Here is an 18,656-nt window from a genome sequence, read left to right on the forward strand (position 1 = left end):
AACAGGACACCACAGGCTGCTCACCCTGTATAATAATAATAATAATAATTACAGGACACCACAGGCTGCTCACCCTGTATAATAATAACAGGACACCACAGGCTGCTCACCCTGTATAATAATAATAATAATAATAATTACAGGACACCACAGGCTGCTCACCCTGTATAATAATAACAGGACACCACAGGCTGCTCACCCTGTATAATAATAATAATAATAACAGGACACCACAGGCTGCTCACCCTGTATAATAATAACAGGACACCACAGGCTGCTCCCCCTGTATAATAATAACAGGACACCACAGGCTGCTCACCCTGTATAATAATAACAGGACACCACAGGCTGCTCACCCTGTATAGTAATAACAGGACACCACAGGCTGCTCACCCTGTATAATAATAACAGGACACCACAGGCTGCTCACCCTGTATAATAATAATAATAATTACAGGACACCACAGGCTGCTCACCCTGTATAATAATAACAGGACACCACAGGCTGCTCACCCTGTATAATAATAATAATAATAATAATAATAATAATAACAGGACACCACAGGCTGCTCACCCTGTATAATAATAATAATAATAATTACAGGACACCACAGGCTGCTCACCCTGTATAATAATAACAGGACACCACAGGCTGCTCACCCTGTATTATAATAACAGGACACCACAGGCTGCTCCTCCTGCATAATAATAATAACAACAGGACACCACAGGCTGCTCAACCTGTATTATTATAATATTATTATTATTATTATTAATAACAACAACAACAACAACAACAGGACACCACAGGTTGCTCCCCCTTTATAATAATAATAATAACAGGACACTACAGGCTGCTCCCCCTGTATAATAATAACAGGACACCAAAGGCTGCTCCTCCTGCATAATAAAAGGACACCACAGGCTGCTCCCCCTGTATAATAATAATAATAATAACAGGACACCAAAGGCTGCTCCTCCTGCATAATAAAAGGACACCACAGGCTGCTCCCCCTGTATAATAAAAAAATAACAGGACACCACAGGCCACTCCCCCTGTATAATAATAATAACAGGATACCACAGGCTGCTCTCCTGTATAATAATAACAGGACACCACAGGCTGCTCCCCCTGTATATTAATAATAATAACAGGACACCACAGGCTGCTCCCCCTGTATAATAATAATAACTGGACACCACATGCTGCTCCCCCTGTATAATAATAATAATAATTACAGGACACCACAGGCTGCTCCCCCTGTATAAAAATAACTGGACACCACAGGCTGCTCCTCCTGTGTAATAATAACAGGACACCACAGGCCACTCCCCCTGTATAATAATAAAAATAATAATAATAAAAGGACACCACAGGCTACCCCCCTGAATAATAATAACTGGACACCACAGGTTGCTCCCCCTGTATAATAATAATAACTGGACACCACTGGCTGCTCCTCCTGTATAATAATAATAACAACAGGAAACTACAGGCTGCTCCCCCTGTATAATAATAATAATTACATGACACCACAGGCTGCTCCCCCTGTATAATAATAATAACTGGACACCACAGGCTGCTCCCCCTGTATAATAATAATAACTGGACACCACAGGCTGCTCCCCCTGTATAAAAATAACTGGACACCACAGGCTGCTCCTCCTGTGTAATAATAACAGGACACCACAGGCCGCTCCCCCTGTGTAAAAATAACAACAGGACACCACAGGCTGCTCCCCCTGTATAATAATAATAACAGGACACCACAGGCTGCTCCTCCTGTGTAATAATAATAACAGAACACCACAGGCCGCTCCCCCTGTATAATAATAATATCTGGACACCACATGCTGCTCCCCCTGTATAGTAAGACGCCATTACCTGATCTCCACGGACCCTGGGAGACTGCAGCAGTCGATGAAAACTCACTTCCTGCATGTGGACCGCACAGTCCGGAAGTAAGGTGGAACGCACAGGCAGGAAGTAGGGCATGATTGGCAAAGGCTGCTTACTGGTTACTGGGTCCTCCCCTACTACACCCCGCCCACAGCCCCGGCCTATGTAATGAACGTTAACCCACATGTCCTCAGTTCAGGAGGCCGGCGGCCATTTTGTTGTAGACAAGTCCGGCAGCAGCAATAGGTTCCCTGGCCTTATAGTGACGTCAGAAGCGGCGGCCATTTTCCCCTGATCTGAGCTCCGCCTTCCTTCTATCATTCCCACAAGGCAGCAGGAGCAGAGAGCAGCCATTGCTGTGTCTGGCAGCAGGTAATGATATTATTATTATTATTCTATAGGCTGAGCAGCTCTGGTGTCAGGTTCTGTACTACAGGGGGAGCAGCCTCTGGTGCCTTGTTATAGTGCAGCTGGAGCAGCTTCTGGTGCTGCATTATCCCCGTACAGGTGGCTGACACTCTAGTGTCCTATTACCGTAATGCAGGTGGCGCAGACCGTGCCGTTACTGTAATACAGGTAGCGCGGACCCCACCATTACCGTCATACATGTGGCGCAGACCCCGCCTTTACCGTAATACAGGTGGCGCAGACCCCGCCTTTACCGTAATACAGGTGGCGCAGACCCCGCCTTTACTGTAATACAGGTGGCGCAGACCCCGCCTTTACCGTAATACAGGTGGCGCAGACCCCGCCTTTACCGTAATACAGGTGGCGCAGACCCCGCCATTCCCGTAATACAGGTGGCGCAGACCCCGCCGTTACCATAATAGAGCAGCCTGTGTACTGTCATAGTATACAGGGGGAGTGGCCTGTGTTGTCATAGTATACAGGGGGAGTGGCCTGTGTTGTCATAATATACAGGGGTAGCATCCTGTGCTGTCATAGTATACAGGGGGAGCGGCCTGTGTTGTCATAGTATATAGGGGGAGTGGCCTGTGTTGTCATAATATACAGGGGTAGCATCCTGTGTTGTCATAGTATACAAGGGGAGGGGCCTGTGTAGTCATAACTTACAGGGGTAACATCTTGTGTTGTCATAGTATACAGGAGGAGCAGCCTGTGGCATCCTACTCTACAGGGGGAGCAGCCTGTGGTGTCCTGTTGTTGTTGTTGTTATTATTATTATACAGGAGGATCAGCCTGTGGTGTCCTGTTATTATTATACAGAGGGAGCAGCCTGTGGTGTACAGTTATTATATTTATTATATTTATTATACAGGAGGATCAGCCTGTGGTGTCCTGTTGATATAATGCGGGAGGAGCAGCCTGTGTTGTCCTGTTGTTATTATTATACAGAGGGAGCAGTCTGTGGTGTACAGTTATTATTATTATTATTATTATACAGGGGGAGCAGCCAGTGGTGTCCTATTATTATTATAAAGGGGAAGTATTATTATTATTATAATTATAATACCGGGGGAGCAGCCTGTGGTGTCCTGTTGCTGTTGTTGTTGTTGTGGTTGTTGTTGTTGTTGTTATTATTATTACTATTATGCAGGGGGAGTAGCCTGTGGTGTGCATTGGTGTTGTTGTTATAATTTTACAGGGGAGCAGCCTCCAGCGGCCTAAGAAGCGGTAATAACCCTTTTCGGGACTGTGCAATCAGCTCCTAAGCCTGTATATTCTGCCTAAACTGGTGTCCAGTTATTTAAAAGGAACGGACATTTCTGGTTCACTTATTCTGCCGGTGGTCACATTCACTTTTAATTGGTTATTAATCAGAGTTATTAATAAAATTTTTAATCTGTTTTCATTCAATCCATCTAATTTTTTAATTTTTAGTATTAATTGAATTCAGCGCTGCTATTATTGGTTTTCTTTTTGTGTATGCTTAGGTATCAGGATTGACTAATCCTGTTATATAGCAGCAGCCTTAGAACAACAGCCCATATTTTGCCCGAGTACCGTTCTTGGTAATTTCCATTATACAGGAGGAGCAGCCTTTGTTGTCCTATTATTACTATTATAAAGAAGGAGTAGCTAGTGGTGTCCACTTATTATTATTATTATACAGGGGGAGCACCCTGTGGTGTCCTGTCATTATCATTATACAGGGGAAGCATGCTGTGGTGTTCTGTTATTATTACTATACAGGAGGAGCAGCCTGTGGTGACTTGTTATTATTATTATACAGGAGGAGCAGCCTGTTGTGTCCTATTATTAATATTATAAAGAAGGAGTAGCTAGCGGCGTTCACTTATTATACAGGGTCAGCAGCCTGTGGTGTCCTGTCATTATTATTATACAGGGGTAGCAGGCTGTGCTGTCCTGTTGTTCTTGTTGTTATTATTATTATTATACAGAAGGGAGCAGCCTGCTGTGTCCTATTATTATTATTATTTTGCAGAGGGAGCAGCCTGTGGTGTCATTTTATTATTACTATAAAGGGAGAGCAGAATGGGGTGTCCTGTTGTTATTAGTATAATACGGGGGGAGCAGGTTTTTGTGTATGGTTATTATTATACAGGGACAGCAGCTTGTGGTGTCCTGGTAGTATTATTATTATTATTATAATACATTTGGAGTGGTGGTGATGACACAGTGATTTCACTCTCCCTCTGTCTCTCCAAAGGGCTAGTGGGGTCCTGTCCTCTGTCAGAGCATTCCAGGTGTGTGTGCTGTGTGTCGGTACGTGTGTGTCGACATGTATGAGGACGATGTTGGAGGAGGCGGAGAAATTGCCTGTAATGGTGATGTCACTCTCTAGGGAGTCGACACCGGAATGGATGGCTTATTTAGGGAATTACGTGAGAATGTCAACACGCTGCAAGGTCGGTTGACGACATGAGACGGCCGACAAACAATTAGTACCGGTCCAGGCGTCTCAGAAACACCGTCAGCCTCAGTCGGTCGACACAGACACAGACACGGACACTGAATCCAGTGTCGACGGTGAATAAACAAACGTATTCCTCATTAGGGCCACACGTTAAGGGCAATGAAGGAGGTGTTACATATTTCTGATACTACAAGTACCACAAAAAAGGGTATTATGTGGGAGTGAAAAAACTACCTGTAGTTTTTCCTGAATCAGATAAAATAATAATGAAGTGTGTGATGATGCGTGGGTTTACCCTGATAGCAAATATTGGCGTTATACCCTTTCCCGCCAGAAGTTAGGGCGCGTTGGGAAACACCCCTTAGGGTGGATAAGGCGCTCACACGCTTATCAAGTGGCGTTACCCTCTCCTGAGACGGCCGCACTTAAAGATCCATCAGATAGGAGGATGGAAAATATCCAAAAAAGTATATACACACATGCAGGTGTTATACTACGACCAGCTATAGCGACTGCCTGGATGGGCAGTGCTGGGGTAGTTTGGTCAGAGTCCCTGATTGAAAATATTGATACCCTGGACAGGGACAATATTTTACTGTCGTTAGAACAAATAAAGGATGCATTTCTTTATATGCGTGATGCACAGAGGGATATCTGCACACTGGCATCACGGGTAAGTGCTATGTCCATTTGGGCCAGAAGAGCTTATGGACGCGACAGTGGACAGGCGATGTGGATTCAAAACGGCATATGGAAGTTTTGCCGTATAAAAAGGGGAGTTATTTGGAGATTTGGTGGCCACGGCTACAGCCGGGAAATCCACCTTTCTACCTCAAGTCACTCCCCAACAGAAAAAGGCACCGACTTTTCAACCGCAGTCCTTTCGTTCCTTTAAAAATAAGAGAGCAAAGGGCTATTCATATCTGCCACGAGGCAGAGGTCGAGGGAAGAGACTGCAACAGGCAGCTCCTTCCCAGGAACAGAAGCCCTCCCCGGTTTCTACAAAAGCCTCAGCATGACGCTGGGGCTTCTCAAGCGGACTCGGGGACGGTGGGCGGTCGTCTCAAAAATTACAGCGCGCAGTGGGCTCACTCGCAGGTAGATCCCTGGATCCTGCAGATAATATCTCAGGGGTACAGGTTGGAATTAGAGACAGATCCACCTCGCCGTTTCCTGAAGTCTGCTTTACCAACGTCCCCCTCCGAAAGGGAGACGGGTTTGGAAGCCATTCACAAGCTGTACTCTCAGCAGGTGATAGTCAAGGTACCTCTTCTACAACAAGGGAAGGGGTATTATTCCACTCTATTTGTGGTACCAAAGCCGGATGGCTCGGTAAGGCCTATTCTAAATCTGAAGTCCTTGAACCTGTACATAAAGAAGTTCAAGTTCAAGATGGAGTCACTCAGAGCAGTGATAGCGAACCTGGAAGAAGGGGACTGTATGGTATCCTTGGACATCAAGGATGCGTATCTCCACGTTCCAATTTACCCCTCACACCAGGGGTACCTCAGGTTCGTTGTACAAAACTGTCACTATCAGTTTCAGACGCTGCCGTTTGGTTTGTCCACGGCACCTCGGGTCTTTACAAAGGTAATGGCCAAGATGATGATTCTTCTTCGAAGAAAAGGCGTATTAATTATCCCATACTTGGACGATCTCCTAATAAGGGCAAGGTCCAGAGAACAGCTAGAGATGGGATTAGCACTATCTCAAGAGGTGCTAAAGCAGCACGGATGGATTCTGAATATTCCAAAATCCAAATTAATGCCGACAACTCGTCTGCTGTTCCTAGGGATGATTCTGGACACGGTTCAGAAAAAGGTTTTTCTTCCCGAGGAAAAAGCCAAGGAGTTATCCGACCTGGTCAGGAACCTCCTAAAACCAGGAAAGGTGTCTGTACATCAATGCACAAGAGTCCTGGGAAAAATGGTGGCTTCTTACGAAGCAAATTCCATTCGGCAGATTCCATGCAAGAATTTTCCAAAGGGATCTGTTGGACAAATGGTCAGGGTCGCATTTTCAGATGCACCTGCGGATAACCCTGTCTCCAAGGACAAGGGTATCTTTTCTGTGGTGGTTGCAGAGGGCTCATCTATTGGAGGGCCGCAGATTCGGCATACAGGATTGGATCCTGGTGACCACGGACGCCAGCCTGAGAGGCTGGGGTGCAGTCACACAAGGAAGAAACTTCCAGGGAGTGTGGTCGAGCCTGGAAAAGTCTCTTCACATAAACATTCTGGAACTAAGAGCAATCTATAATGCTCTAAGCCAGGCGGAACCTCTGCTTCAAGGAAGACCGGTGTTGATCCAGTCGGACAACATCACTGCAGTCGCCCATGTAAACAGACAGGGCGGCACAAGAAGCAGGAGTGCAATGGCAGAAGCTGCCAGGATCCTTTGCTGGGCGGAGAATCACGTGATAGCACTGTCAGCAGTGTTCATCCCGGGCGTGGACAACTGGGAAGCAGACTTCCTCAGCAGACACGATTTTCACCCGGGAGAGTGGGGACTTCATCCAGAAGTTTTCCACATGCTAATAAACCGTTGGGAAAGACCAATGGTGGACATGATGGCGTCTCGCCTCAACAAAAAACTGGACAGGTATTGCGCCAGGTCAAGAGATCCGCAGGCAATAGCTGTGGACGCGCTGGTAACACCTTGGGTGTACCAGTCGATGTATGTGTTTCCTCCTCTGCCTCTCATACCAAAGGTATTGAGAATCATACGGCAAAGCGGAGTAAGAACGATACTAGTGGCTCCGGATTGGCCAAGAAGGTCTTGGTACCCGGAACTTCAAGAGATGGTCACGGACGATCCGTGGCCTCTACCTCTGAGAAGGGACCTGCTTCAACAGGGTCCCTGTCTCTTTCAAGACTTACCGCGGCTGCGTTTGACGGCATGGCGGTTGAACGCCAGATCCTAAAAGGAAAAGGCATTCCAGAAGAAGTCATTCCTACCTTGATTAAGGCAAGAAAGGAAGTCACCGCGAAGCATTATCACCGCATTTGGCGGAAATATGTTGCGTGGTGCGAGGATCGGAGTGCTCCGACGGAGGAATTTCAACTGGGTCGTTTCCTACATTTCCTGCAATCAGGATTGTCTATGGGTCTCAAATTGGGATCTATTAAGGTTCAAATTTCGGCCCTGTCAATATTCTTCCAAAAAGAATTGGCCTCAGTCCCTGAGGTCCAGACTTTTGTCAAAGGAGTACTGCATATACAGCCTCCTGTGGTGCCTCCGGTGGCACCGTGGGATCTAAATGTGATTTTAGATTTCCTCAAATCCCGTTGGTTTGAACCACTAAAAGATGTGGATTTGAAATATCTCACATGGAAAGTGACTATGTTACTGGCCCTGGCATCCGCCAGGAGAGTATCTGAATTGGCGGCTTTATCTTATAAAAGCCCTTATTTAATTTTCCATTCGGATAGGGCAGAGCTGCGGACGCGTCCGCATTTTCTCCCTAAGGTGGTATCAGCGTTTCACCTGAACCAGCCTATTGTAGTGCCTGCGGCTACAAGCGACTTGGAGGACTCCAAGTTGTTGGACGTTGTCAGAGCTTTAAAAATATACATTTCAAGGACGGCTGGAGTCAGAAAATCTGACTCGCTGTTTATACTGTATGCACCCAACAAGTTGGGTGCGCCTGCTTCTAAACAGTCGATTGCTCGTTAGATTTGTAACACAATTCAACTTGCACATTCTGTGGCAGGCCTGCCACAGCCTAAATCTGTTAAGGCCCATTCCACAAGGAAGGTGGGCTCATCTTGGGCGGCTGCCCGAGGGGTCTCGGCATTACAACTCTGCCGAGCAGCTACGTGGTCAGGGGAGAACACGTTTGTAAAATTCTACAAATTTGATACCCTGGCAAAAGAGGACCTGGAGTTCTCTCATTCGGTGCTGCAGAGTCATCCGCACTCTCCCGCCCGTTTGGGAGCTTTGGTATAATCCCCATGGTCCTTTCAGGAACCCCAGCATCCACTAGGACGATAGAGAAAATAAGAATTTACTTACCGATAATTCTATTTCTCGGAGTCCGTAGTGGATGCTGGGCGCCCATCCCAAGTGCGGATTATCTGCAATACTTGTACATAGTTATTGTTAACTAATTCGGGTTATTGTTTAGGGAGCCATCTTTCAGAGGCTCCTCTGTTATCATACTGTTAACTGGGTTTAGATCACAAGTTGTACGGTGTGATTGGTGTGGCTGGTATGAGTCTTACCCGGGATTCAAAATCCTCCCTTATTGTGTACGCTCGTCCGGGCACAGTACCTAACTGGAGTCTGGAGGAGGGTCATAGGGGGAGGAGCCAGTGCACACCACCTGATCTGGAAAAGCTTTACTTTTTGTGCCCTGTCTCCTGCGGAGCCGCTATTCCCCATGGTCCTTTCAGGAACCCCAGCATCCACTACGGACTCCGAGAAATAGAATTATCGGTAAGTAAATTCTTATTTTCCTGACTAGATCCATAAAATCAGCATTCAGTACATGTTTCATACACATTAAGAACGTATTAACGTCACTAGGAACCCTGCTGTTCCTGTCAAAGGGGATATTTATATATGAGTTATATATTTGTGTGTATAGCTATATTTAAAGATATATATATATATATATATATATATACACATATAAAAAATTATAATGAATGCTGAGGTAAAGTTATTCCTTCTCATGTGCTGAGTGGCCGTGACCAGATATTTTCAAATCCTCAAGAGGATTCCGAGTGTTTATTCTTTTCCCGCCGTGGATAGAATAAAGTGAGAGTCACCCCCTGTTCTGTACGGGGCCCTGTCACAAAGGATCGTATGCAGGAAGATATGTGATACTCTAATTATGTGTCCATGTGTACGTTGATTATACTTGCATTACGTGCGCATAGGGGAGTAGTTGTATGCAGGGTACTCCTGAAGTTGGGTAATATCTATAACATTGCAGCAGACTGCCGTGCGACCACAAGGGATATAGGACTCTTGGGTTAGCAGGCCAATTCCATGGTGGTCTCGACTAGGAGGGCGTTGTGGATTCACCAATGGAATGCTGAGGCTGACTCCGTGTAGAACTGGAGTCCCTTCCCTATGAAGGTAAAACCTGGATTGGGGATGGTCTTGTTAAGTTGATCTCGGCAGATTCCACTGGTAAGTCTACCTTCTTGCCCTATGTTCCCTCATAACGGTTGGTGATGCATTATTGTAGGATGCAGTCATTTCGACCGAATAGATACGGATTTCCCTTTCTTTGCAGTTAGAGGATGGTGAAAAGGTCAGAGGTCAGCAGTCTTTTCAAGTTTGCTGAAGCAGAAATCCTCCTCTGTTTCTGCCACATCCACCGCATGACGCTGGGTCTATCTTGCGGGAGTCTACACTGGTGGGACCACGTATAATACTCTTTAGTCAGTCCTGGAACGGACATGGACCAGTGAGTTTAAGAATAGAGTCCCAAGGGGGACATACTGCAGTTTCCAGACGTTTCCCTTCACCGATATTTCAAATAGACCTTACCGATTCTCCTGTGGATGGGGAGGTAGTATGCAACGCCATACAAGAGTTGTGTCAGGATCAGGTCATTGTCCTGCTGTCCCGGTCACAAAAACAAAAAAGCTGTTATTCAAGCTTTTTCGTGCTCCCTAGGCCGGACGGCTCGGTCAGAACAATCCTATATCTAAAATCCCAAAAATTTCTACTTAAGAAGTTGAACTACAAGCTGGAATCTCTCAGGGCAGGAATCTCCAATCTGGAAAAGGAGAAAGGGGGTCTAATTAAGGTTTCTTCCGCATTAGGCTTACCTGGGTTTGCTTTTCAGGATTGTCATTACCAATTCACTGGAATGATGGCGATATGATGGTTTTCCTTCGATAGTAAAAGAGTCGTTATTATTCTGTACTGGGACGCTCTCCTGATTACGGCGAGGTCAAGAAACCAAGTGGTGCAAAACGTTGCATTCTCCCTGACAGTTCTTCAACAAAGTAGTTGGCTCCTGAACTTGCCAGAATCACTGTTGATCCCAACGACGCTGTAGTCGGCGTTGGAAATACTGTTAGACACAGAACTGTTGAGAGTTTGGCTTTGTCCCACAAGTGCCCCTATTTAATCTTCCATACGGATAGAGCGGAGTTGAGAACTTATCAGCAATTTTCTGCCAAAAGTGGTTTCGTCGTTTCACATGAACCAACCTATTGTTGTGCTAGTGGCTACTGAAGTCTTGACGGAATAGAAGTCTCTCAATGTGGTCAGAGCTTTGAAAATTTATGTCGCCAGAACGGCTCAGATTAGGACAACGGAGGCTCTGTTTGTCCTGTAGGATCCCAACAAGATTGGGGCTCCTGCTTCCAAGCAGACTATTGCACGCTGGATCTGTGATACGATTCAGCAGGCTCATTCTACGGCTGGATTAGTGTTACCGAAATCGGTGAAGACCCATTCTACCAGAAAGGTGGGCGCATCCTGGGCGGCTGCCCGAGGGGTCTCGGCATTACGACTTTGGTGAGCAGCTACTTGGTCGGGTTCAAACACCTTTGCAAAGTTTTACAAGTTTGATACCCTGGCTGATGAGGACCTCTTGTTGGGCCAATCAGTGCTGCAGAGTCATCCGCACTCTACCGCCCGTTCTAGAGCTTTGGTATAAACCCCATGGTTCTTGAAGCATCCCCAGCATCCTCTAGGACGTATGAGAAAATAGAATTTAAATACCGACTGGTAAATCCTTTTCTTTTAGTCCGTAGAGGATGCTGGGCGCCCGTCCCAGTGCGTACTGTATCTGCAGTTATTGGGTATGGTTACACACATGGTGTGTTGCGTTTAAGTCAGCCTGTTGCTGACGTTATTCATGCTGTGGCATGCGTTATGCTGTAATTGGTTGTGTTTACCCACAGGTTGTGTTATGCTTTATGTCAGCATATTGCTTCATATTCTTCATGCCGTCGGCTGGTGTTCTATTGAATGGAACGTTCTGCGCCATACTGGAGGTGTGAGCTGGTAAGATGCTCACCGTGGTTTAACAATAAATTATTTCCTCGTAATGGCCGTCTTCCTGGGCACAGTTACTTAAACTGGAGTCTGGAGGAGGGGCATAGAGGGAGGGGCCAGTTCACACCCATTCAAAGTCTTAAAGTGCCCATGTCTCCTGCGGATCCTGTCTATACCCCATGGTTCTTGAAGCATCCCCAGCATCCTCTACGGACTAAGAGAAAAGGAATTACCGGTAGGTATTAAAATCCTATTATCTATAATAATAATACAGGGACATGACTGGGGAGGTGAGGAGATCTGGGAGTATTTACAGTGATATTGATGTCTCCCCCATTTAGCAGGACTGCACCATAGTGAAGAAGACATCCGGTGAGCGTGAGACCCCCAGCAACCATCCTCGTGTTGCAGGTGGACTAAGCCAGACCTAAAGCCCCATCACGGTGCCTCTACCTCACTCACTGACACACTAATACATAAGAGACACAATGACCAGAAGATACTAGAACTCACCAACAAGATCATTCAGCTGCTGACTGGAGAGGTGACTGCTGGGAATGGGGCATTATAGAGTAACACCAGGGGACGTGTCTGGGTGATGACTGGAGAGGTGACTGTTGGGAATGGGGTGTTATACAGTAACGCCGGGGGATGTGTCTGGGTGATGACTGGAGAGGTGACTGCTGGGAATTGGACATTATACAGTAACACCATGGTACGTCTCTGGGTGATGACTGGAGAGGTGCCTGCTGGGAATGGGGCTTTATACAGTAACACCAGGGGATGTGTCTGGTGATGACTGGAGAGGTGACTGTTGGGAATGGGACATTATACAGTAACACCAGGGGATGTGTCTGGGTGATGACTGGAGAGGTGACTGGGAATTGGACATCATACAGTAACACCATGGTACGTCTCTGGGTGATGACTGGAGATGTGACTGCTGGGAATTGGACATTATACAGTAACACCATGGTACGTCTCTGGGTGATGACTGGTGAGGTGACTGCTGGGAATGGGGCATTATACAGTAACACCAGGGGATGTGCCTGGGTGATGACTGGAGAGGTGACTGCCGAGAATGGGACATTATACAGTAACACCAGGGGATGTGTCTGGGTGATGACTGGAGAGGTGACTGCTGGGAATGGGACATTATACAGTAACACCAGGGGATGTGTCTGGGTGATGACTGGATAGGTGACTGCTGGGAATGGGGCATTATACAGTAACACCAGGGGATGTGTCTGGGTGATGACTGGAGAGGTGACTGCTGGGAATGGGACATTTATACAGTAACACCGGGGGATGTGTCTGGGTGATGACTGGAGAGGTGACTGCTGGGAATGGGACATTGTACAATAACACCAGGGGATGTGTCTGGGTGATGAATGTGTCACTGTGGGTGTTAGGTTCCTATAAGGTGTCAGGATGTCACTGTCTATGTCTCCATGCAGGAGGGGGAGTATATAGAGGAACACAGGGGTCTGTACAAGGACGTGATGATGGAGAATCACCGGCCCCTCACATCACTGGGTAAGAGGAGACTGTCATGTATTGTACAGGGTAGAGCAGGTATGGGGGCCCCTATATACACACATCACCTGATAATCACATATATACACTGTACTCAGTCACTGTGTGTCTCCTACAGATGGACCCAGTAACAGAGATACCCCAGAGAGATGTCCCCGTCCTCTGTATTCCCAGGATTGTACAGAGAAGAATCACAGGATCCCACAGGAAGATCAGGTAGGTGGGATTTAGGGTCTCCCCAATATACCAAAGTGACTGTCACTATATGATCTGTAGAGTAGCTGTGTGTCTTATACACTGATATTATACTGTTTCACCTCAGTTTAGTCTGACTGTATGCAAATGTCATTATAGTGTTTGTTTGTTTTTTATAGGTAGAAAGTCTGTCTGATATTAAAACAGAAGATACAGAGGGAGAAGAAGAGATGTATGTGACTGATATAAAGGCAGAAGATATAGAGGGAGAAGAAGAGATGTATGTGACTGATATAAAGGCAGAAGATACAGAGGGAGAAGAAGAGACGTATGTGACTGATATAAAGACAGAAGATATAGAGGGAGAAGAAGAGACGTATGTGACTGATATAAAGGAAGAAGATATAGAGGGAGAAGAAGAGACGTATGTGACTGATATAAAGGCAGAAGATACAGAGGGAGAAGAAGAGACGTATGTGACTGATATAAAGGCAGAAGATATAGAGGGAGAAGAAGAGACGTATGTGACTGATATAAAGGCAGAAGATATAGAGGGAGAAGAAGAGACGTATGTGACTGATATAAAGGCAGAAGATACAGAGGGAGAAGAAGAGACGTATGTGACTGATATAAAGACAGAAGATATAGAGGGAGAAGAAGAGACGTATGTGACTGATATGAAGGCAGAAGATATAGAGGGAGAAGAAGAGACGTATGTGACTGATATAAAGGCAGAAGATACAGAGGGAGAAGAAGAGATGCATGTGACTGATATAAAGGCAAAAGATATAGAGGGAGAAGAAGAGATGTATGTGACTGATATAAAGGAAGAAGATATAGGCGGAGAAGAAGAGACGTATGTGACTGATATAAAGGCAGAAGATATAGAGGGAGAAGAAGAGACGTATGTGACTGATATAAAGGCAGAAGATATAGAGGGAGAAGAAGAGACGTATGTGACTGATATAAAGGCAGAAGATATAGAGGGAGAAGAAGAGACGTATGTGACTGATATAAAGGCAGAAGATATAGAGGGAGAAGAAGAGACGTATGTGACTGATATAAAGGCAGAAGATATAGAGGGAGAAGAAGAGACGTATGTGACCGAAGATATAGAGGGAGAAGAAGAGACGTATGTGACCGATATAAAGGCAGAAGATATAGAGGGAGAAGAAGAGACGTATGTGACTGATATAAAGGCAGAAGATATAGAGAGAGAAGAAGAGACGTATGTGACTGATATAAAGGCAGAAGATATAGAGGGAGAAGAAGAGACGTATGTGACTGATATAAAGGCAGAAGATATAGAGGGAGAAGAAGAGACGTATGTGACTGATATGAAGGCAGAAGATATAGATGGAGAAGAAGAGACGTATGTGACTGATATGAAGGCAGAAGATATAGAGGGAGAAGAAGAGACGTATGTGACTGATATGAAGGCAGAAGATATAGAGGGAGAAGAAGAGACGTATGTGACTGATATAAAGACAGAAGATATAGAGGGAGAAGAAGAGACGTATGTGACTGATATAAAGGCAGAAGATATAGAGGGAGAAGAAGAGACGTATGTGACCGATATAAAGGCAGAAGATATAGAGGGAGAAGAAGAGACGTATGTGACTGATATAAAGGCAGAAGATATAGAGAGAGAAGAAGAGATGTATGTGACTGATATAAAGGCAGAAGATATAGAGGTAGAAGAAGAGACGTATGTGACTGATATAAAGGCAGAAGATATAGAGGGAGAAGAAGAGACGTATGTGACTGATATGAAGGCAGAAGATATAGAGGGAGAAGAAGAGACGTATGTGACTGATATAAAGGCAGAAGATATAGAGGGAGAAGAAGAGACGTATGTGACTGATATAAAGGTAGAAGATATAGAGGGAGAAGAAGAGACGTATGTGACTGATATAAAGACAGAAGATGTAGAGGGAGAAGAAGAGACGTATGTGACTGATATGAAGGCAGAAGATATAGAGGGAGAAGAAGAGACGTATGTGACTGATATAAAGACAGAAGATGTAGAGGGAGAAGAAGAGACGTATGTGACTGATATGAAGGCAGAAGATATAGAGGGAGAAGAAGAGACGTATGTGACTGATATAAAGGTAGAAGATATAGAGGGAGAAGAAGAGATGTATGTGACTGATATAAAGGCAGAAGATACAGAGGGAGAAGAAGACACGTATGTGAGGGGTGATCAGCAGTGTAAGGAGGAGGAGATCCCTACAGATATCAGCACAGGTGAGTAATAAACACTTATTACAGAAGTCACATTTTGTCATTGCTCAGTCACTACAGCAATCTCTTATCCTACACCCTCCTCCGCCATCAGCCCTGTTTTCATTTGGGTGTTTCTAACACAAGCTATCCATGACAAATATCACATGTAGAGAGTTATTACACACAACACTATAATGTTATTAAAAGTAACAAGCAGAAGTTTATTATTAGTGATTATATATAAATGTGTATATATGTATAAAATATAATTAGTAAAGTTTTTTGTGGAGTGCCTAATTTATATGCATTTTGTTAGATGATGCAGGCAAGAAATATTTCCTGCTATACAGTAGACCTGAGCTCACCAAATACAGTTCGTATGAGATTCAGAAATAAAATGAAATTTGAATCTAGAACTACAAGTAAAACAGATTAAAAGCTTATCACAAGTACATATCTGTATAATCATAAGACAAGCATTTTTCAATTGTCACCCTTACATGGGTGGGCTTGTTCTTATCCACTGCCAATTCACTCTAAATGCAAATTGCGTATCCGCCAACGTGTTTCGTCAATAGTGACTTCTTCAGGGGTCTTTTCTGTTAAAGGCTTTATCCTCAAATATCAGTTGTGTAGACTTGAAATAATTGTGTAACCTTCAGACGGTAATTGTGGACTTATTCATGATGAACACATTCCTAATTACTTGTGAATAATAGTTCCTGCTCTGTGCAGTTCTGAGGTTATGACTTTAGGGAATGTAATGGTCAGATCAAATATTGCTCAATCTAAGTAGCCTTACTACATACATAAATGTGTCTTGCATTACTATTTTAACTAAAAATAATAAACAGTGGCGTTTTAGTTCATGTATTGCTCAATGCATTTAAGCCTGCAGCCCCCGTCAAGGAACCCCACTATACTGCAGATCCTACTCTATTGCTCAAAATAATTACAATAAAAACAGCTATCACATTAGTGTTAAACTTTAGGTTTGCTCTCAGCGGCAGAACAGTGGCTGAAAGGCTTGGATAGGTTTTCAGAGCACCAGTCTGACGTGCCACCACATCTCACGTGGCCCTCCAATTCACCAGATCTGGGACTGTGGGACTGCTTGGCTGGGTCTGGCATTGTACTGTTGGTGCAGTTCCTGATGCGTTTGGAACGATTGGTGGTTGCTAGGCGCCCTAAATGCCTGTGGTCCCGATTTGTCATGATCTACTTTCGCCCACTGTTCTGCCGCTGATATTCTTGGTGTCCATGCTTCTTCCACTGTAGATGGATACTACTCACTGTCTACAAGGGATCACCAACAAACAAATGCCGGTCTCGGACAAAACCAGTGGCTCCCTTTTGCCAGTTGCATCACGTGCACGACCCATGGTTCCATCTGAAAAAGAAACAATATCTCAACAAATTTGCATTGTATCAATACCTCCATAGGTGTGCGCAGGGGTGGGGGGGTCCTTGTTGCGCACAGGCACCCCCTAATATTTGGCATCCCGATCTCACATGCCTGATGCAGCGATCGCCGAACAGGCTGATTATTGTCCCCTCTGCGCTGCACCCTGTCAGGACTGCATTACTGACCGGATGCTTGGGTTAATCAAGGGTGCCACTGCCACGGCTTTCAAACTCCCGGCTCCACCTCCATGTACAAAAACAGCGTGATGTGATGTGATTACATCATGCTGCTCGCACGCCCACCCGCCACATGCCCAACTCTCTCCTTCTATGCTATGCCAACGCCAGCCACTGATGAGGATCAGCATGCAGCCAGCGTTCCTCTTAGGAAGACAAATTCAATACTGGCAGGCGGTCGACGGCAAAATTGACACATCATTCGTTTTTTCAGCAGCAGCAGCAGCAGTACTAGTCTGTGACTGTCAGTGTCAGTGAGTGACTGACTTGTAAGTAAGCTGCTGCAGCTTGCAGGGGAAAGAGAGGGGGAGCCAGACCAGGCTGAGGAGGAGCAGTGTAATTGCAGTGAGTGGCATCAGGGGTGTTTGCTTGGTGCACACCACAACATCTGACAATGTATCTGCTTTATCAGGATTGGTACAGGGGTGGATATTTTATATTGCGTTGACCGTCAATAGATGGTGCTAGACACGCCCAAAAGGCTAGACACACCCCTCCGACGGTGCACCCCCTAATAAAATGTGCTGGACACATCTATGAATACCTCAGACATTCACAATGATCATGCAGTAGTTTTAGTGTCACCATCTACACGCATGTGCATGTCCCGTGTCGTTAATATACCCGGTGGAACCGTCCATGTCGCCATCCGTCGCTCACTCCAGCGCATCAAAGTGACGTCATCTGACACACGCTATACGTCCGGGGACACGGAGAGAACCTCGTCCACGTGACCTATAGTAACCAATGGGGACAAAAGTATCAAGTAACCTGCCAACAAAACAGTGTAACAACACCGATCAAATTCTATCCTCTTAGACATTTTATATATATATATATGTTCCTCTGGCAGGATCCACAGGTTATCCACAGGATAACATTGGGATATGATGACGTGACAGCGGAAATAGCACCAAACAGTCACGAGATTTGTAACAAACTGTCAAAGCTTTCAGCCTCCCAGTATGCAACGGGCCTGTCCATCTATCCCCGCCTCCTGGCTCAGGCAAATCAGTTTTTCTCCGGCTGGTTCCACAGGTTATCCACAGGATAACATTGGGATATGCCGGAGCGACAGCGGAAATAGCACCAAACAGTCACAAGCTTTCTGGCCTCCCAGGATGCATCAGGGCTCTTGCATATAATCCCGCCCACTGACTCAGTCAAATCAGTGTTTTGTTTGGTGCGACAGGAGCCGGACCATGGTCACAGGTCGCATACTAGAAGGAGTCGCTCCAACAACTCCCCACCGGGTTGCAACAATGCTTACCTTCGCGGTACAGTGCTGTCTCAGCGGGCGTCTGTGACGGATGTTCCAACAGGTCCAGCAGACGTTACCAGGCTGTGGCCGGA

At 45.6% G+C, this 18,656-nt stretch overlaps 1 long non-coding RNA gene across 1 annotated transcript; it reads left to right on the forward strand.

Annotated features, from left to right (window-relative positions):
* Nucleotides 1–2,226: 2,226 nt before the first annotated feature.
* LOC134984296 (uncharacterized) lies at nucleotides 2,227–13,225 on the forward strand. Its single transcript, XR_010191727.1, has 3 exons — nucleotides 2,227–2,272; nucleotides 12,047–12,249; nucleotides 13,163–13,225. It is a non-coding gene; the product is annotated as an uncharacterized LOC134984296 (long non-coding RNA).
* The last annotated feature ends 5,431 nt before the right edge of the window (nucleotides 13,226–18,656 follow it).

Source organism: Pseudophryne corroboree (genome assembly GCF_028390025.1).
Source record: "Pseudophryne corroboree isolate aPseCor3 chromosome 3 unlocalized genomic scaffold, aPseCor3.hap2 SUPER_3_unloc_47, whole genome shotgun sequence".
NCBI lineage: Eukaryota > Metazoa > Chordata > Amphibia > Anura > Myobatrachidae > Pseudophryne > Pseudophryne corroboree.